Here is a 21,629-nt window from a genome sequence, read left to right as displayed (position 1 = left end):
GAGAGACAAGGTGGATGAAGTAATGTCTTTTATTGAACCAACTCCTGTTGGTGAGAGAGAAACTCTGGAGCCAAAGAGAGCTCTTCTTCAGGTCTGGGAATAGGGTTGCCAATTTTGTTTGGACGTATTCCTGGAAGTTTCATCACATGACATAATCTTTAATTCCAGGCAACTCCAGGACAATCGGCAATGCTATTTGGGAAAAGTACTCTAAGCATCACAGCTAAATGCATCCAGCGTACTAAATGCCCTAACAACAGTTACATGGGTAAAACCAGACAATCACTATGCTCTTGAATGAACTCACACAGGCAAATGATAAAAAATAAAACACCTGTGGTGCACGTGATCACTCTATATCTGACCTGTCAGTCCTCATCCTCAAAGGAAACCGGCACAACACTTCAAAAAGATGAATCTCGGAGCTTAAATTAATCACTCTCTTAGACATTAAAAATCATGGACTGAACAGAGACACTGGATTTATGGTTTATTACAACAATCTGTAACCCACTAACCCCCTTTTTTTTGTCTTATGACTGCAGAGGTGTTAAAGGGACACTCCGCCTTGAATAGTCCCTTACAATATGTGCTAACTGTATCCTAAACAATCTGTCCCACCTTGCATTTAGCAGTGAAGCTCGGAATACCTTTCCCAGACCTGAAGAACAGCTGTGTGCGGCTCAAAAGCTTGCCTCTCTCACCAATAGATGTTGGTCCAATAAAAGATATTGCCTCACACACCTTGTCTCCCTGATTTAAACTGTGATCTCTGGCAAGTCCCTGAACCTCTATGTAACCTTCCATATACATCAACACTTACCTACAGCACAGGGCAGTGTGACGTTTACTTAATATAGAGCACTTCGAGTTCCTGGTGTGGATGCGTCGCATGAGGATCACACTTGCATTGAACATGCTGTATTCTGTAAGTGCAAAGGATGGATATTAGTATATTTTTTTTATTTTTGCTGATTAATTCTTTTTCTTCTCTTTTAAATTTTCCATTGACTAATGTCTCCCATCAGGTGAAAGCCTGTGCATATGAGAAAGAGAGGCACACACATAGATCTTGGTCCCAGAACAAATTTTCCAAAGGCCCTCAAATGATTTCCTTTCAACACAGACATTGTACACAAGCAGCAATCCATCTCTGCTCCCTTTGGCAGGAGGCAGTGTTGTCTGGCTCAGAGCCCAGTAGACAAAACTCTTTGGGGTAGGCACTGTCTTTTACTGCGAGTTTAGATAAGGCCTACCACCATGAAACTCCAATCTAAATGGGGCCTCAGGTGATGTTATAATACAATACAGACTGGGAATCAGTGGAAGTAGGTTCTAATTCCCCGTCTCAACACTGACTGATGGGGCAAGCCATTTAGTCTCTCTGTCTCCCTGTCTGTAATAACGACTTCAAATGGGTGTTGTGAAGCTTAATCAATTAAAGTACTTTTGAGAATTTTAGGTGGATGGTTCTTTACAAATACTAAGTGTTACTATTATTATCTGCAGCTCAGGGACCTGCTCATAAGCTCAAGTCTGGGAGCTGTCAAAAACACCTACTCTTAGGTTCTTATAATTCTGTAATTGAACCTCCGGGAAGAGAACTGAGAGAGAAAGTTTTCCACACAGTCATTACTGGGCAAATATCGCTAGATATGGAGAAGACAAAAATATTTTGCCAGATTCCTCACTGACTTCAGTGGAGACACAGTTGGGATGAAACTGACCGATGCTTGATCTAGACACATTTTTCTACTGGTATTATTATTTGTTATTTGTTTTACCATAGCACTTAGGAGCCCTAGTCATCTACCAGGATCCAACTGCGCTAGGTACTGTACAATCACAGAATAAAAAGACGGTCCCTTCCCCGAGGGCTTACAATCTAAATGTAACACAAGAGATAACAGATAGATATATACAGACATGGGTGTACAAGAAAACAATGAGACAATATTAGTCAGTCATCTCTGCACTAAAGCAGCCATCATCTAAAGGATGATAATGTGGTAGTTTTGTTGATGTTGATGGGGAGCACCTCCCGACCATGGGTGGGTGGGGAAGTGGAGGACATGGGAGAAAGCACAGAGATGCTTGTTTGAAAATGTAACAAGAGGATATTGGAGATTGGCATCATGGGCCATGGTATAACTATGTCAATTGGAGGGCGAAAGGGAGTGGGGGAGAGGGGCGTGGAGAGGAGGGTTCTAATACAGTTATATCGCTGAAATCCCTAGTGCCGAAGCAGTCATACTGTTATGAAGGTGCCTTACACCAATATGGCATATTCCCATATGGGAACAACAAGCGATACCAGTATAAGACACCTTTATATCAATATAACTAACTGTGTCCACACGAGGGGAGTTGTATCACTTTAACTACAGGTACAGTAACTTGTGTGTGTAGACAAGGCCTTAGAGGGGGCATGCAAAGATTTTTTTTAAATTGGGTTTGCACCCCTTTAAATGTTTCTTTAACATGGTTGAAAAAGGCCTGAAATGTTGGGTTTTTTTCTTTTTTTCCTCTGCTTGCTTTTCACCTTTAGACATATCAGGAATGTCAAGTCTGATCTTCCCTCATTGTGCTGGGGACCTCTTGTGTGGGAGGGGAGGTATCTCAGTTTTTATTAATTATGATAATCATGATGATGATGATAATGACGATGATTTGTGAGCTCTCCCCCAGTGACTGAAAAACTGAGGGAGCTGATACTTTAACAGACGTCATTACTCTCAAGTGTCTGCTAGGCACTTGAGTTAAATAAGAATTAAACAAAAAGGGTTTGAACAACCTCACTCATAATGACTTCTACTCCTAATTGTTCAATTTTCACTCTCTCAATTTGTGATGTCATTATTTTACTACTGCCCCGTCCCCATAAGAGTAGGTAAGACTTGAATCGATAATGTAAAAAATACGTGGAGGAAAAAAAAAAGTCCATACATCATATGAAGCAAAAAAGAATATACTATTTCATGTACTAGTCACCTTACAGGAAGTCTGCTTAGCATCACCTGAAGAAGAAATCAGCAGCACCACCTGGTGGCAACAACACTTGAAATGCTAGCAATGGTCCTCATAGATTCAGAGATTTTAAGGCCAGAAGAAAAGGAGTACTTGTGGCACCTTAGAGACTAACAAATTTATTAGAGCATAAGCTTTCGTGAGCTACAGCTCACTTCATCGGATGCTGTAGCTCACGAAAGCTTATGCTCTAATAAATTTGTTAGTCTCTAAGGTGCCACAAGTACTCCTTTTCTTTTTGCGAATACAGACTAACACGGCTGCTACTCTGAAATAAGGCCAGAAGGCTTCATAATTTATCATCATCTAGTCTCACCTCCCGCACAACACAAGCCATAGAACCTCACCTAGTGATTTTGCATCAGCCCCATAATTTATGTTAGCTATAGCGTATCTTTTAGAAAGATACCTAATGTTGACTGTAAGTGATCAATACATGTTGCTTGGTAAGTTGTTCCAGGAGTTAACTGTCCTCACTGTTACAAATTGAGCCTCATTTCTAGTCTGAATTTATCTAGCTTCAGCTTCCAACCACTGGATCTCCTTATTTCTTTTTCTGCTATCATCAGAAATCTCTTCCCCATGTAGCTCCTTGCAGACTGTGATCAAGTCACCCCTTAACATCCTCTTCAATAAACTAAATAGCCAGAGCTTCTTTAGTGTCTCACTATAAGGCAGGTTTGATAGACCGCTCATCCTTTTGTAGCTCCTTTCTGAATGCTTTCCAATTTGTCTATCAAGAGGCTTTCCCCCCTCTCTCTTTGCAGGGGGGAAAAAAACAAAGCTGTAAACCAGAGTTGCCCAATGGCTGGCCTTCAAGGCTCTGAACTGTGGCCTTCCAGGGCAGTGACTATCAACCTTTCCAGACTACTGTACCCCTTTCTGGAGGCTTGTGTACCCAAGTTTTAGCTCACTTAAAAGCTACTTGCCTACAAAATCAAACATAAAAATACAAAAGTGTCACAGCATAATTATGAAATAAATCAATTGGAATATAAATATTGTACTTACATTTCAGTGTACAGTATATAGAGCAGTTTGTATTGACTTCGCTAGTGCTTTTTATGTTGCCTGTTGTAAAACTAAGCAAATATCTACATGAGTTAGTGTACCCCCGGAACAGCGGTTCTCAACAGGGGGTCCGCAGCCCCCTAGGGTCCACAAACCCTTTCAGGGACCCTGCAGCTAAAACCCTGAGCCCCACCCCCAGCACCTCCCGCCAGGGGCTGTGGGGTTGAAACCCTGATCCCCAGTGCCCCCCATGGGGCTGAAGCCGGGAGCAGCAGGGCTGAATTCTGGAGCTCCAAGTCCCAGTGCTCCCCACAGGGCAGAAGCCCTGAGCCCATGAGCAGAGTTGGGGGAAACACAGAGATGTTGCCCCTGCAAAAAAACTACAGTGCAAGAGCAGGGCAGTCCAGGGGCAGCTCCATACCCCTCCCCCCACCTCCTTCACTCCCTGCCCGTGGTCAGAGGTGGGAAGCCAGAGTCAAGCTGTGTGGGACAGCTGCTGCTCTGGCTGGTGCCATGGAGCAGGCACCCACGGCATTCCCTCGTCTCCTCCTGCTGCTCCTCAGATCCCAGCCCCCTTTGCTCACACAGCCGGTAAGAGCCACCTGGGTGGGGGGGGATCCGGCTCCATGGCTGGCAGAGCCCTTGAAGAACAGGGACTGCAGAGGAGCCCTCCTGTCACACAGCCCCTAGCTACTCTCATCCCTGCACCCTGAGCTACACCCTCCCTGCACCCTGAGCTACCCCCCTGCCCACACACAGCCCCTAGCTACCCCCTCCCTGTATCCTGAACTACCCCCTTGCTCACACACAGCCCCTAGCTACCCTTCTCCCTGCACCCTGAGTTGTTTTCAAACTTTTTGAGCTGAGCCCCTGCACCTTTAAATTATAATTTTTGGTTGCGACCCCCTCCCCAAACCCAGACAGGCGGGTGGCCTGCTGAGGTGAGTCAGGGGGTGGAGGTGACGCTCTCTCCCCGGACCCGCCATGTGGAGCTGGCTTGAGCCCCGCTGGCCCTTGCCCCCCAAAATAGAAGTCAAACTACACCTATGCCTGAGCTCCCCCCAGCCCAGAGCCCGAGTCCCCCCTCTCCCGCTGGGCCCTGGAGTTTTTATAGCATGTTGGGAGGGGTGCTCAGAAAGAAAAAGGTTGAGAACCCCTGCCCTGGAAGACCTCTGTATACCCCTATACCCCTACTCATACCCCTCATTGAGAACCACTGTGCTTGGGCAGCAAACTGTGCTAAGAAGTCAATTTGTTCTTGACTATGAACAGAAAATGTGTCTCCTGAGCCTCACTTGGATATTTTAAAAGGGAAAGTGTTTGAATCAGCCCTACTGAGGACAGAGCAGAGGAATCGCCTCCACAGATGCTCAGGGACAGCTCTGTTACGAGCCAGGAGACCTACGAACTGCAAGAGCAGCTCTGCCACTGCTGCACTGCAGGAGAGAGGGGCTCTGGTTGTTCTATTGTCTGCTTACCTGCATGGCTGTAGAAGCCCAAGAGAGAGCAGGAGAGGCACTCAATTGCTCTACCTGAACCTAGGGGAACACCAAGCAAAAAATGGCATGGCTCTCCTCCTCCATGCAGCCACCAGGGCAGCTCAAAGAAGAGAAGAATCTAAGAACCAACAATCAATTACGGCTGCCTGATTTTCTGCCCTAGCCCACGTAAGAGCACCCGGCATACCACTCTAACTTGTGGTAGAGGGTAACATTTCACTGTATGCATCCGATGAAGTGAGCTGTAGCTCACAAAAGCTTATGCTCTAATAAATTTGTTAATCTCTAAGGTGCCACAAGTACTCCTTTCCTTTTTGCAAATACAGACTAACACGGCTGCTACTCTGAAACCTATATAAAGACTACGGGTGATCAAAATATTTCCATCAAAACTATTTTTCAATGGAAAATTGAGTTTTTGACTAAACTACATTTTTCATGAAAAGTGTCTGCCTTCCATAGAACATTTCATTTTTTCATAGAAAAAGCAAGCACCCAAATATCAAAATATCTCAATTTGGTTATCCTGCCAAGGTGCCTCATGGGAAATGAAGTTCGGTTTTCTCATGTCCCCACTCTCCTCTATCAGTGGGACTCCCAGTAAGACTATATTTCCCATGATGCACCAAATTTTCCCCTCACCATGAGGGGAAACTGAGAGATGCACTCCAACCAGAGAGTGCAGCACATAAAAGAGAATGGGAGCATGAGGCACTCGAACTACAACTCCCATGAGACCCCACAGCAGCATTTCATAATTGAAACATTTATGGTTTTGGCCAAAGTATAATGATTTTTGATTTTTTGCCAAAAAGTTGAATTTTTTCCATGAGAAATTTTGACAAAATTTTCTTTATTTTCTGCAGAAAAAAAACCAACGTGTTACAACTAGCTATAATAAAGATGTGTACAGTGTGTGTACGCTGTTCAAAGCAAGGGAGGAACTCCACTTGGTTCTGCTCCTTTCCTAATTATATTTTAAATATATCCAACACCATATGGCAAACTGGCATTGAAAAGAATTTTAAATACCCTATTCGTAAGAACACATATGAAAGCCAAAGACTTTGGGCTTGATTTTGAGTGGTTTTTCATGGTGGCAATGGATGCGCAAGCAGGCCTGAGGCACAGTTCTTCCCTGATCTCCCCCTAAGGTGATGTGTCTCCAACACTGCTCTCTGCTCCACTGCAGGCTGCAGCTGAGAACCACAAAGAACTATCCAGGAAATAAGCACAAGGCAAAGAAATTGCATTTGCCGCTGAAGGTTTGCTCCAGATAGTTCCCTTATTATTTTCTCATGCCTAATTTGCCTTTGGGTGGGGAAGAGAAAAGATTTTCCTTGGCAATCAGCTCACATTTGCATCATTACATAAAAAACTGGATGCCACCATCTGGTTGTTTCCTTATTCAGATTCTATGCTGTAGCAACAGAGGTAACCAATCACCATCAAAGGAAAAGGACAAAACTAATCCCTTTGGAAAACACAGGACCACGTTACCAAACAAGCCTTCAGATTTGGGGAAGGGCACAGCCAGAGGTGAAAGTAAGCCAGTACGGTCCGGTACGCCGTACCGGCAACAGCCAGTACGCAGTGCCAGACTGGACCGGCTTCCCCGGTGGTGATTTAAAGGGCCCGGTGTTCCTGCCACTGCGGGGAGTCCCGGACACTTTAAAGCGCCGCCAGAGCTCCGGCAGCGGGGCTTGGATGACGCTTTGAAGGGGCTGGGGCTCCCCGCAGTGGCAGGACCCCCGGGCCCTTTAAAGCACCGCCGGATCCCAGCTACCGGAGCCGGGCTCAGGCAGGGATTTAAAGGGCCCAGTGCTCCTGCCACTGCAGGGAGCCCTGGGCCCTTTAAAGCACCGCCAGAGTCCTGCCGCAGCTATGGGTAGTGGCGGCAGGGCTCCAGCAAAGATTTAAAGGGCCCGGGGCTCCGGCTGCTGTGGGGAGCCCAAGGCCCTTTAAAGCGCCACCAGAGCTCTGGCAGCAGGGCTCGAGCAGGGGCTCCCCGCAGTAGCCCGAGCAACAGGCTCTTTAAATCCCAGCCAGAGCCCCGGGCCTTTAAATCGCCTCTTCTGGTTGAGGCCACGCCCGCACTCAGGACTCCGGTGGACCGGTAAGTCCTTTAAGTTACTTTCACTCCTGGACATAGCATATGTCCAAAGATAAAGCATAGCTTAACAAGCAACAGGAGCTTTTCTGCCGCAATTTAGGCAACTCGAGAGAAGTACAAGCTCTACAGTTTGTAGAAGGCAAGCTGACAAGAGTCTATTTTAGCTCCCTCCTCTTAGACATAAGATGCTTAATCAAAAAGCACATTATTAATCTGATTGTAAGGGTGTTAGTAGGATAACAAAGTAACAGCAGCAATGGGTTTGAGTGGAGTCAGCAGATCTCTCTCAGATCCTTACACACCTTCCCATTACCACAGTATCTGAGCCCCTCTTAATTTTTCATATATTCAGCCACACAGCATTCCTGTGAGGTAGGGAAGTCCTATAATCCCCAATGTACTGACGGGGAACTGAGGCACAGAGACATTAAGTAACTTGCCCAAGGTCACACAGCAAGTCTGTGGCAGAGTGGGGAACTGAACCCACATCTCCCAAGTCTCAGACTAGTCTCCTAACCACTGCATCATCCTTCCTCTAGCCTATAGAGCTACCCAAAAGTTAACAAAAGGGCCAGATCACAGACCCCTTCCTCACCCTCACAAGTACTTATGTAACCCACACACCTCCTGGGTGTAGTGCTCTGTCCCATCTAATGGTACCAAGACTACTTAGAGAGAGTGAGGTTAATGAGTTTGCTCTACAGCCATAGTTAAGAGGCCTATGGCTCTGAGCTCATGCAGTAGAGACTCATGCACTAAAACAGAGGAGGGCAAACTATAACCTGCGGGTCACATCCAGCCCAAGGGACCATCCTGCCTGGCCCTTCAGCTACTGGCTGGGGAGCCTAGCCCCTGGCCCCTCTCCTGCAGCCACGCTGCCACATGGGCCGCACACCTGGCTCCATCTGGGCGGTGGGGCTGCGAGCTCCTGCTGCTCTGTGTGGCATGGTAAGGGGGCGGCAGCAGCGGGGGTTGGATAAGGGGTATGGGGTTCCAGGGGGCAGTCAGGGGACAGGGAGTGGTTGGATGGGGCGGAGGTTCTGTGGGGGGCAGTCAGGGGATGGGGGGGTTGAATAGGGCATGGGAGTCCCGGGGGTGGGGGTGCGGATAGGGACCGGGGCAGTCTGGGGACAGGAAGCGGGGGGGGTTGGATAGGGGGTGGGGTCCCGGGGGGGGCTGTCATGAGCGGGGGGTGTGGATAGGTGTTGGGGGGCAGTCAGGGGGCGGGGTTCTGGGGGGGGTAGTCAGGGGGTGGGAAGTGGAAGGGGGAGGATGGGGGCGGGGGCCAGGCTGTTTGGGGAGGCACAGCCTTCCCTACCTGGCCCTCCATACAGTTTCGCACCCCAATGTGGCCCTCGGGACAAAAAGTTTGCCCATCCCTGCACTAGTTTGCACTAAAAAGTCCCAGGTTCAATCCTGCCTGCTGACGGTCAGGGTCTGTGGATGTTAACTTAAGCTTTGGGACTTCTCACATGAATAATGGCTCACCAGCATGAGTAAGGGCTCAAGATTCTGGCCCAAGGTGGTTTGGCTGGAAACTACTAATATTGCAGGATTTCCCTGAAATGTCTTGAGAATGAAGCCCCACCAAACTTATATATTGTGCCTTTGCAGATTCCTGTACAGACTTCCTCCTCCCCATCCCACCTTTAAATTATCCCCAAATCACACTAAGATTATTTTAAATATTCTCCCCTCCTTTTGCTGAACTCTCTTTGTCAAAGGCTGCCTCTCTCCAAGGACGGCTAAGGCATTCTAGGTCCAATGCCAGAGTCAGCAGGCCCTGGAGGGTCCATGCACAGGGACTCTGCAAACAACCCCACCACGCATACCCACTCTGCTCTGTAGTCTCTGTAGTCTCTCTCTCTCTCTCTCTCTCAAATCCTGCAGGTTTCTATGAAAAATATAAATATTTATAGTAATGTGTTTTTAAAATACAAGCTTCACTGCTAAGTTTTTAAAATTTCCCAAAGATTTAGTCCATATTGGGGGTTACTAGAGCTGAGGACTTAAAAAGAAATCTTAAGAATCTTAGAAGTGAAAAAAATATTCTGTGGCAGAGAATTTAAAGCTGCCATAGGAATCTGGACGTGAATTTCCCCTCAATTTTAATGGAAATACTGTATTAATTTTAGGGGGAATTAGGCATCCAAATCCAGTTCTGAAAATCTCAGGCTACAGAATTACTGACAATGCTCCCTATCCTGCAAACACTTCCAGGTGAAGTGCTTTCTAATTGGAATTGTTACAATCAACTACAATGGCACTGCTCATGGTAGTAAGCGCTATGCCCAGCAATACATGTTTGAAGAATTGCGCCCATAGAATGGACAAGACTCTAGTTGACATTTTTCATTTGTGATTTGTCCAACCACTGCACCAAACCAGTGGGATCTGCACAGAGCGGAGATTCTCTGTGGAAGGGCAGCTCTGCTGCCTTCACAACACCATCTCCTATAGACATCTCTCTGGGTGGTTCATTTTAGGTGGGAGTTGGAGACAGGCCAGACTGGAGGGAGCATTGGATGGGATGGGAATGAGGATTCAAATTATCTCCCCTCTGGTCTCACAAAAACTATTTAATAGAATCCTGGCTGGATTTTTTTAACTTTATCTGTGGACGCCCTTACTTAAGAATCAGAACAGGTATAGAAGACAAACACAATTAAGACACGGATGGTGTCTTCACAAGAGAACTCCCATTGTTGCTACCACGTTTGGGTGTGCCTAAAAAGAGAGAGAGCAAAGACAGTGCAACATTCAAGCTTTGTTCCTTAATCTACACCGACTGTTCTTTCTCATCAAGCACCTCCTGTAAGTAGTGTTCAATAAGTTCTTTTACATAATCACACCATAGTGCTCCCAATCAGGAAGCTATTTATTATAACATCCCTTTTGTCACATTCATTTCAGATAGCAAAATTAAATCTGAACACCATAACCTGCTTACATATTTAACATTCTATTAAACTCCCTTAAAGTCTGTATCATAATATATATAACAAATCCATTTTTTTAAACTTACCTAACTCTTAACTTTTTTGCAACTAAAATATTTTCCTCAGGGTTTCAGATGGTTGTTCTTTCCTGCCTTAGTATTATACAAAGTTTTGCATCTACCTTGCAGGTGGTTGGATGCTGGAGGGAGTGAGAGTTTCTCTTATGATAACAGGAGATTCTCTTGCAATTGGCTCTTCTGGTGGGAGTGTGTTTTGAGAGTCTGTTCCAATATCTATAGATGGCTTGTCAGCCTGTGTTTTCTTCCATGTCCTGCTGAGCCAGTCTCAGTGGAGTGCATATTTCACCATTCTCCACTTCCTGGTTTTGTCTTATGTTCACAGTGGATGAAGGCACTTCTGGTTTTGGTGTCATATAAACCCTTCCCCTGCTACGTAATGTGAACGAGGATTTGTCTGTACAATAGATGTAGTTTGCTTCCAGGTACATGATTTGTTCCGAGGAAATAGTTTGATCTTAACAGGGTCTCCTGGTTGTAGCTAGTCAAGGGTAGTAGGCTTTGCTTTTTCGTGTCTTTTCCTTTTTTTGTCTGTTACTCCTTCCACCACTGCCAGTTGTAATAATGCTGGGGCACCAAGCTAAGTGTGCTTCTTAACATCAAGCATTGTACCAGGCTGCTTGGTAGTCATACCTTCCACAGGAGACTTTCTCCATTCAAGAATGCCATGTATTTTCTCTGATTTTGCAGCTTACTTTAATAGAGCCTCGGCAATTTTAACTCCCAATTTGGCTTTGCCTCTTGACCAGCTGTGGTATGGTCATGATTGAATTCTCATTCTTGAATAATGTGCACAAACTCACTGCAAATGAACTGGGATCTGTTGTGTTAAACTACACAGTTTAGGATACCAAGCCTGCTGAAATGCTTCACTGCTTTGTCTATGATGGTCACTGAGGTAGTGTCTGACAGCTCATCTGCCTTCCAGAAGTACACGTTTGTGTGGTTTGTAGCGAAAGGGTCCATTTCTACTTTGCTCCAATGTCTGTTGGGAATACTGTGTAGTTTCATTTCTCTTTTTGCTGTTTGGCCTTCATTTCCCATAGGTATCACAACTGCTCAGCAGTTCTGTGATATCCTTGGTCATGTTTCGCGTTAGTCTGTATTCGCAAAAAGAAAAGGAGGACTTGTGGTACCTTAGAGACTAACAAATTTATTTGAGCATAAGCTTTCGTGAGCTACAGCTCACTTCATCGGATCATATTTGACTAGTATTATGGCATCTCTGCCTTTCCAGCTACAGTCTTCTATTCCAGAATGGCTCCAATTCTTGAAAGAATTTCTGTTCTCATTTATTCTATTCAAATACCACACTCATCACTTGTACTATCAGAGTGCCTTCCAGTAGTGCTGTAATCAATATGATTACACATCTGTTCTTTGTTGTTTGTTCTCTCACCCTTTCCCCAGGGGAGAAGCATGTGGCGTGGAGCGTCTTGTTTTAGTAGGGCTTTAGGTTTCTTTGTTTATTTTCAATTGTTTGCTTCCTCAATATGGCACATTTTGCTTCTTTGTTTTTTCTTGTCTGCAAGCTTTGGCATAATGATTTCTCTTGCCACAATTATTGCACATGATCCCATATTTGGGACATTTTCCATTGTCATGTTTTTTCTCCATAATAACCACGGGTCTTCTTTGACATTTTACCTCCTCTGCTTTGTAGTTATGCATTGCTTTTGCACAAATTTTGATGCATTTTTCTTTTTTTTCCAGGCTTTCCCTGTGAGCCTTGGTGCTACCTGCATCTGCTCTTATTCTCTGCTTATGAGCTTATACACTAGCTTTGCACATGTCTATAGCTCTTGGTAAAGTTAGTATGGTCCCAGATTGGTAATAGTAGTGCAACGGGCCTGGGTAAACAAAGCCCAACCCAGCTCAGTCTGGAACACAGTTTTCACACCCTGATTTGGAGAAGTCTGGACAGCAACACCGCAACCCTGTTACAAACCAGTTTTGCAATAGCTATGCTTAAACTGTGTCCCATAGCTAGTGAAAGTAGGGACTATTCCTGTGGCTTTTAGTGGCAGGGGCTGTGCTGAGAAACCAATTCACCATACTGGGCAAGTCATGAGTGAGGCCCAGCTTCATTTACAGGGGAATCATGGTAGCCAGAAGAGTTTTAAAACAGGATTCTTCCCATAAAGTTGGTACCATGTTATCTCTGTCCTCCAGGTCTAGCTATGTTAGGTTCTTTTGGGCTAACCTCTGTAGCTTAGGTCCCTACCAAAACAGGTCAGATACACCATATTAGCACCTTTGGGGGAAACCATCTTTAAAAACAGTTCTGGCTAACACAGTTTTACTGTAGTGTAGGGACCTCACAGTAGGGCCACGATCACATTAGTCTGGGGATCTGCACTATGTCCCCTGGGCTAAGCAGATAAATGCTACACCTCTATGCTATCACTTAGGCACATGCAACCCTCCTAGGGTTGACAATTTTCTAACTGCACAAAACCGAACACCCTTGCCCCATGGCCTTACCCCTTCTCTGAGGCCCTGCCCCCACTTGCTCCAGCCCCCCTCCCTCTCTTGCTCTTCCCCAACCCCATTCACTTTCACTGGGCTGGGGTAGGGAGTGCGGGAGGACTCCAGCTGGGGGCACAGGCTCCAGAGTGGGGCCAGAAATGAGGGGTTCAGGGTGCGGGAGGGGGCTCAGGACTGGGGCAGCAGGTTAGGGTGCTAGAGGGGGTGAGGGCTCTGGCAGGGGGGTGGGCTGTGTGGTGGAACTGGGGATGAGGGGTTTGGGATGCAGGAGTGGGCTCAAGGCTGGGGCAGGGAGTTGGGGTATGAGAGGGGGTTCAGGATGTGGGCTCCAGGAGGGAGTTAAGGTGTGGGAGGGGGTTCTGACCTGGGGCAGGGGGGTTGGGGTGCAGGCTCCAGCCAGGAGGGGCTTACCTCAGGCGGCTCCCGGTTGGCAGTGCAGCACGGCTAAGGCAGGCTCCCTTCCTGCCCTGCCTCCACACTGCTCCCGGAAGCAGCCGGCATGTCTGGCCCCGAGGCGACGGCACGGCCAGGCGGCTCTGGTGGTGCCCCTGCTGCTCCCATTGGCCATGGTTCCTGGCCAATGGGAGCTGCGGAGCTGACCCTCAGGGTGGGAGCAGCGCGTGGACCCCCCTGCCCACCCCTGCGCCTAGAAGCTGGATATGCCGGCTGCTTCCAGGAGTTGCATGAAGCTAGGGCAGATAGGGAGCCTGCCTTAGCTCTACTGCGCTGCCAACCGGACTTTTAACGGCCCGGTCAGCACTGCTGACCGGAGCAGCCAGGGTCCCTTTTCGACCAGGCATTCTGGTCGAAAACTGGATGCCTGGCAACCCTTGCCACGTGAGCAGCACCAAGCTGCTAGGAAGAGAAGAAGAAAGGTGAGCATTAATTTTGCTCCACAACAGCACTTTTTTAGCATCAACTTCTCTTCAGGAATCATACACAGGAGTGACTGCAGCAGAAAAAGGGGATTAAATAAGCCCCCCCCCCAAAAGCACGTCTGCTCAAAGAGAAACACAAGCCGTGCTGACAAAGCAGCACTGTTACATGTATTTATTTTCAAAAAGCACTGAAGAGACCCAGAGTGAGCTCAGGAAATAGCACTGAATCCCAGCCAGCTCCTGAAGACCTTTCTAAAAACCTCCCAAGTTGCGAAGAGGAGAGTGAGGGAATGCCATCCAGCTAGAGTGACCAGATAGCAAGTGTGAAAAATTGGGACAGGAGGTAATAGGTGCCTATATAGGTTAGGCAAATACAGCAATTTTCATAGAATCCTATAATTCTGGGTTTTCCTTTTATCAGAAAGCTTCCATAAGAAGGAGTAGGTGAATGGAGTGAACACCTACGCAGCACTGGGTTCTGAAACAAAGAGCCTCCAGGTCAAGAAGATAAATAAAAAAACCCAGGAGGAAGTAGAGTCACCTCCCCAGCATAAGGTGCTTTCAAAAAAAATTATTTTCCCTCAAGGAGGTTTAAAAATCTGTCAGCAAGCAGAGTCATGAGCAGAGTCTCAAACAATAATTTTACAGCTTGGCATGTGCGCACACCCCCACACACAAAAGCATACAGGAGCTTATAGACCCAGTCCTGCTACTACTGAAGTAAAAGAAAAAATGGACATTGGGCCTAAATCGTCACTGCTTGTGTCCTCATTCACACCTGTGCAAAGCCAATGTAAAAGAATTCTTTGCTCCCTGACACCTAGATTAGGTGCACCCATTTTTCAGAGTGAGGGAACGAGATTGAGAATCAGCCCCGTTGACTTCAAAGGTGCAAGATCAGGCCCTGTGAAAGGACAAGAACACACAAAAGAGGAAGGGAAGAGTGATTAAACAACAACAACTGCATTCAGCCATTTATATTTTGACTTACCAGCATGTCAGTTTCACAGACGTTAAAATAACACATTGGGTGTGTTTTATATCTTTATACTCCATTAGCCATGAATCTGGGAAAAATTGGAGAAATAAAAATATATATAAAATTTCAGCTTTGAGTGTCAGACCAAGATGCCGAGGTCACATGCCACCTGAGGCGCATTGTGCATATACTAAGAAGACACACCAGAATGTGCTGCCTTCTCCAGGATTTCTTTCTAAAGCAAATAATCAAGCACAAGTGTTTATCCAAGGCACATAAGTAAATACTGCACTGTGCTCTAGATTGTGTACATGTTTGGTAACACCCATTTACCTAGCTGATCCACTCAGTGCCCTTTGATAGGGGAAAACTGAGGGCAAAAACACACTGAAAAAAATCTACATTTCATCTGCTTTTACACCTTATCAGTTGGCAACTGGTATCCTATCAGTCTTACAACAAATTATTTCAAAAAGATAGATCAAGAAATGATAACATAAATGGTAACATAAATCAATAACTACAACTATTCATTCTTATTACACACAATATTAAAAATAAGGAGTACTTGTGGCACCTTAGAGACTAACAAATTTATTTGAGCATAAGCTTTCATGAGCTACAGCTCACTTCACTGGATGCATTCAGTGGAAAATACAGTGGGGAGATTTATATACACAGAGAACAGGAAACAATGGGTGTTACCCATGGGTGTTACACTATAAAGAGAGTGATCACTTAAGGAGAGCTATTACCAGCAGGAGAGCGGCCGGGGGTGGGGGGTGGGGGGGAGGAGCTTTTTGTAGTGATAATCAAGGTGGGCCATTTCCAGTATTTCCCCATGTTTACCCCCACTCCTCCACCCCCCACTGTTCCTCAGATATTCTTGTCAAGTGCTGGAAATGGCCCACTTTGATTATCACTACGAAAAGCGCCCCCCCCCACCGCTCTCCTGCTGGTAATAGCTCACCTTAAGTGATCACTCTCTTTACAGTGTGTATGGTAACACCCATTGTTTCATGTTCTCTGTGTATATAAATCTCCCCACTGTATTTTCCATTGAATGCATCTGATAAAGTGAGCTGTAGCTCACGAAAGCTTATGCTCAAATAAATTTGTTAGTCTCTAAGGTGCCACAAGTACTCCTTTTCTTTTTGCGAATACAGACTAACACAGCTGCTACTCTGAAACCTAATATTAATGATGTCCATCATCACCATATCCATAAATAAAAGCACAAGAGAAGGGCAAACTAATCTTCTGATTTACCACTTGTAACTCCACCTAAAGCCATATAGTTGTGTGAAAGGTTAGACAAAGCAGAATTAGATATTAAGGTAAGCAATTAAAATATACAGCAGCCCCAATGGATCCAGAGATGGATTCTTTGTTTGATATGGTAAGATTTCCATAATAATGAAATAGCTTCTGATCACTTTTCTTTTTGTCATCCCACAGATCAGGGTTACGCCAGATATTCAGTTATCCAGGATAAATTGAAGATAGGCCATTTATTTAAGATTTGCTGGCTGTCCAGTGCGGTAGGCACATGTGAACAACATAAGTATAGCATGTTTGATCAAGTTCTACTCCACATTTACAGGTCTTGATTCTAGGGCCTAGAATTTCCAGATGAGAGCAGTGATGTGTTCTGAACTTCATATAAAGAGGAGGACAGGCAATTGCTTACAATCAAGGAGTCATTATTGGTTTCTTTTTAAGCACATATTTATGCAAACTAGTGGAGTTTACTCTGAACTTGCCTTAACCTTGCCTAAAGAACTATTCCAAAGCTACCTTTTGTAAACCCCTTCCCCACTTTTCCCATCCAAACATTTCCTGGCTCACTTTGTCAGTCAGATTCAAGGCTGTGTTTTATTCAGAACTGCATTTGGTTGTCTAGTCAAAGTGACTTAAGTGTGGATTAGTGTGAGCTCAAATGCTTAACTTGTGATCTGCAAGACTCTTCTAAGCAATCCTGATATTATTTCAGCAGTTCAAAGAAGGAGTGTTCTCCAGAAAGGTGAGTGGATTTTGGCCAAAGAGGGGGCATGGTAGGTTCACTCTAGTTGTTTGCTGCTGTACAGACTCCCTTAATTAAAGTCCAGTTCAGCTAGTATACATACGTCTCAACAGACTCAACCCTGAAGTCCCTATGCAAGCAAGCAAAACTCCCAGTGAAGTCAACAGAAATTTTACCAGCCTTATGACTTACCCAATCAATCTCAATGCCTGTGAGTGCAATTCCCATTGATGGGGCACACTTGCACTGCAATAAGATTTAGGACTCTTAAGAATGAATCAAGGGAACATGAAAAAATAAATCTAAAAACTCAACATCACTGTATCCATACAGCCAAATAGCAAACCTCTTTGTTTGCTTCCATAACACTCCATAGTCCTATTACATGACAAGGTCTTTTTTTTAAGTCTTCACTGAAAGCATACCACTCTTTACTGATAAAAAGAGGATCTATATAGATTGCATATCAGGAAGTAGCTGACTCACAAGATGTGTTCAAGTTAAGGCCCAAATGTAAACAGATATGCAATGAAATCAGACTCACAAGGATACTGCATGTGAGAACAATATCTAATAAAGGAGCTTCCTGTTTCCTAAATTCCTGTAGTATCACTGTAAAGCAGCTTATGTCTATTTTATTATTGGGTCCATTATTTGAAATTCCTAGTAATATTTAATAGGAGATCACGTCTTTCTAACTGGAAACTCAAAGCTCATACATATAATCCCACAACACAACACACAAACTAGAAATGAAAAGACCTAAGAAGTTTCTTTATTTCTAAGTTATAGGTGTCAGAGAAGCATACAAACAAAGATATTTTGGTTACAGGGGTAAAGTCTCCTCCAGAGGGGGTTGAATCGTAACCTGTGCAAGGCACAATTCTGCTCTTGGATGAGGATACAGGTATGCAAGTCTCATGGAACTCACTGGATGGGGTTGCACAGGTGTAGTTGAGAGCATCATTTGGCTCAGTGCGAGATACAAGTGTGTATCCAAGGGCAGATAAAATAAATTTAACTTCTCCAGACTTTACAATTCCAGCTACTCGCTACCAGCGGCAAAATACCAAATAATCAAGAAAATGTTTACTAAAATGCCTACAGTGCTAACACTGCTTACCTGGATTCAACAAGAAGGGACCCTGGTCAAATTGCTCCACTGTTTAGCAAGTGAACCAGTGGGGTGCAAAGGGCTACAAAGTCAAATACTCAACTGAATGCTTTCTCAAAAAGAAAAGGAGTACTTGTGGCACCTTAGAGACTAACAAATTTATTTGAGCATAAGTTTCATGAGCTACGAAAGCTTATGCTCAAATACATTTGTTAGTCTCTACGGTGCCACAAGTACTCCTTTTCTTTTTGTGAATACAGACTAATACGGCTGCTACTCTGAAACCTGAATGCTTTCTTTTTGCTGAAGTGAAGAAACAGATTGACAGAGCCAGAAGAGTACCCAGAAGTCACCTACTACAGGACAGGCCCAACAAAGAAAACAACAGAACGCCACTAGCCATCACCTTCAGCCCCCAACTAAAACCTCTCCAATGCATCATCAAGGATCTACAACCTATCCTGAAGGACGACCCATCACTCTCACAGATCTTGGGAGACAGACCAGTCCTTGCTTACAGACAGCCCCCCAATCTGAAGCAAATACTCACCAGCAACCACACACCACACAACAGAACCACTAACCCAGGAACCTATCCTTGCAACAAAGCCCGTTGCCAACTCTGTCCACATATCTATTCAGGGGATACCATCATAGGGCCTAATCACATCAGCCACACTATCAGAGGCTCGTTCACCTGCGCATCTACCAATGTGATATATGCCATCATGTGCCAGCAATGCCCCTCTGCCATGTACATTGGCCAAACTGGACAGTCTCTACGTAAAAGAATGAATGGACACAAATCAGACGTCAAGAATTATAACATTCAAAAACCAGTTGGAGAACACTTCAATCTCTCTGGTCACTCGATCACAGACCTAAGAGTGGCTATACTTCAACAAAAAAGCTTCAAAAACAGACTCCAAGGAGAGACTGCTGAATTGGAATTAATTTGCAAACTGGATACAATTAATTTAGGCTTGAATAGAGACTGGGAATGGATGAGTCATTACACAAAGTAAAACTATTTCCCCATGGTATTTCTCCCTCCCACCCCACCCACCACTGTTCCTCTGATATTCTTGTTAACTGCTGGAATTAGCCTACCTTGCTTGTCACCATGAAAGGTTTTCCTCCCCCCCCCCCCCCCGCTGCTGGTGATGGCTTATCTTAAGTGATCACTCTCCTTACAGTGTGTATGATAAACCCATTGTTTCATGTTCTCTGTGTGTGTGTATATAAATCTCTCCTCTGTTTTTTCCACCAAATGCATCCGATGAAGTGAGCTGTAGCTCACGAAAGCTTATGCTCTAATAAATTTGTTAGTCTCTAAGGTGCCACCGGTACTCCTTTTCTTTTTGTGAATGCTTTCTGTATCTCAAGAAAAATTACGTTTTCTTTAGTGCAAAAAAACAGTTTGGACAAGATCTCCAAACACACAGCACTGTTTGCAGATCATACACAAGTAGTTTTAAACTAAAGATAGACCACACTGCAACTGGCTTAAATGACAAGTCAAATTTCCTGTTTAAACATGAAGCCAGCAAACTATTGCTAAAGAAAAGAGCTAAATTGGGGGCAACCCTGTCCCATTAGTGTACCCAAATGTTCAAAGATATTACAGCACATTCAGTAATTTTGCATTAATTCTAAAATTGCAATAGCAGTAATCTATTTTGCATAATATTTTTCTAATTAGCTTCCTTTGCTCTTACTTTTTAGAGTTTCCAGCAAATATTTGTTGAATATAGTTTTGGAGAATGATTGGGCCTTATATGTATCAAAGGGGAGCAATGCCATAATTACTTTGTTTATGACATTTGGTAGGTGGGGAGCAATTAAATTTTGGGGGGAAGTTATAGTTATATATGCAAAGCTCCTACATTAGGAATTGAATACTTCCTGGTTGTTTAAATTATGCTGATCAAATTAGACTATAACCAAACCACAGTCTACTACAGAGTGGGAATAGCACGAAGAGCTTTATGAAAGTAGCAATGAAGCATGACTGCAGAGATGCAATACATTCTAAGTAAGGCAGATTATTTCTTTTACATATTATTCATCCATAAGCAATTTGCCATCACATACAAGGGTGATTTGCAAAAAGAAAAGGAGTACTTGTGGCACCTTAGAGATTAACAAATTTATTAGAGCATAAGCTTTCGTGAGCTACACTCACGAAAGCTTATGCTCTAATAAATTTGTTAGTCTCTAAGATGCCACAAGTACTCCTTTTCTTTTTGCGAATACAGACTAACACGGCTGCTACTCTGAAAAGGGTGATTTGGAAACTGCAAGGCTGGCAAGCCAGGATCAAATGCATCAGGCAGAAAGCAGCACTGGGAAGACAGAGCAAAAGTTTTCCAGAAACAAACAAACTAGGGAGATCTCAAAAGAGGCTGGAATAAACTCCCAGGAGAAGCTGCTAGGTAAAACCCAAATGCAGAAAAAACTTTATGCCAGGCAGAATCCCCCCGATCCTAAGTAGTTTACTCGTTCATGTAGTGTGCCCTAGCCAAAGAGTTGGGGGTTACCTGTGCCCAGCCAGGTCTGCGTACGTAGGCAGGTGTCTGCAGAGTTCTCTGTGCATGGAGCAGGCTTGTGCTGAACGCCGCCTGTCTCCATGCACCAGGGAGGGAAGGTAGCTTGGCGCGGGCGGGGCCACAAGGTTCCAGCTCTGCCCTGGGGCAGAACTGTGCGGGCGGGCCCTTGAAAGAAGAGTAGGGGAGGTCTGAGAACAGAGATGCCTTTGGCTTTTAGTTTCTCAGGGCGCGGTGGCATGAGAAGGGTGAGCGGAGCCTGGAAGTGGGGATTTCTCTCTCGCCCGGCTGTTCTGCACAGCTCTCTGTGCGGGGTCCCACACGCAGCGCAGCAGGCGAGAAACAATCACTTTCCTGTGTGTCTATAAAACAATACATCGCCTCCATGGAACAGCTGGTTACGAGCAATAATTGGGAGTGTTCCCCTATCAGGATTCAGCCACAGAAAGACGGATGTGGGGCTGGATGTGCTTATATAGACAATAAACGGACTATAGGGAGAGAGTGTGTATATATAGCACTTGTGTGTGTGTATGGAAAATGCACAGTGTATGAATTATACAAAATGGGCATCTACGTGTCTAGCGAGGGGACACTGAGTTTACATACAAATTATAACTTTTGCATCTGAACAACCTGTGTAAATTTCATACATGGTATATATGCAGTATCAATAATGGCCCCATAGGTATATGTGGGAACTGTAGGCTCTATAAAAAATAAAGCGTAGAAGAGAACTAAATAGCAGTGCTGGGCTTTTGTTAGACACCTAACTCCCTTAAGCGTCTTTGAAAAATCTCTCCTGGTGACTTATGCTCTTGAAACAGGCTCTCTGTCATATAGTTAGTCTCTAAAGTGCCACAAGTACTCCTTTTCTTTTTGCAAATACAGATTAACAGGGCTGCTACTCTGAAACCTGTCATATAGAAGAACTCT

The 21,629-nt window shown here is 44.9% G+C and overlaps 1 protein-coding gene across 4 annotated transcripts in view; it reads right to left on the bottom strand.

Annotated features, from left to right (window-relative positions):
- PLD1 (phospholipase D1) overlaps positions 1-20,842 on the bottom strand; it is a 125,772-nt gene extending 104,930 nt beyond the window's left edge. Inside the window, exons 1-3 of one of the 4 annotated variants that reach the window (XM_038416834.2) lie at positions 20,688-20,842; positions 15,023-15,098; positions 824-926 (exon numbers count right to left, since the gene is read on the bottom strand). The gene's annotated coding sequence lies outside the window, so the exon portion shown is untranslated. Of the gene's footprint in view, positions 1-823; positions 927-10,675; positions 10,987-15,022; positions 15,099-20,687 lie in introns of those variants that run through there. The other 3 variants (XM_043492206.1, XM_043492207.1, XM_043492208.1) reach the window with 3 other exon arrangements.
- Positions 20,843-21,629: the final 787 nt, after the last annotated feature.

Source organism: Dermochelys coriacea, chromosome 9, assembly GCF_009764565.3.
Source record: "Dermochelys coriacea isolate rDerCor1 chromosome 9, rDerCor1.pri.v4, whole genome shotgun sequence".
Classification (NCBI taxonomy): domain Eukaryota; kingdom Metazoa; phylum Chordata; order Testudines; family Dermochelyidae; genus Dermochelys; species Dermochelys coriacea.
The sequence above is the reverse complement of the archived record's forward strand: the minus strand, read 5'-3'. Positions and strand labels throughout refer to the sequence as shown.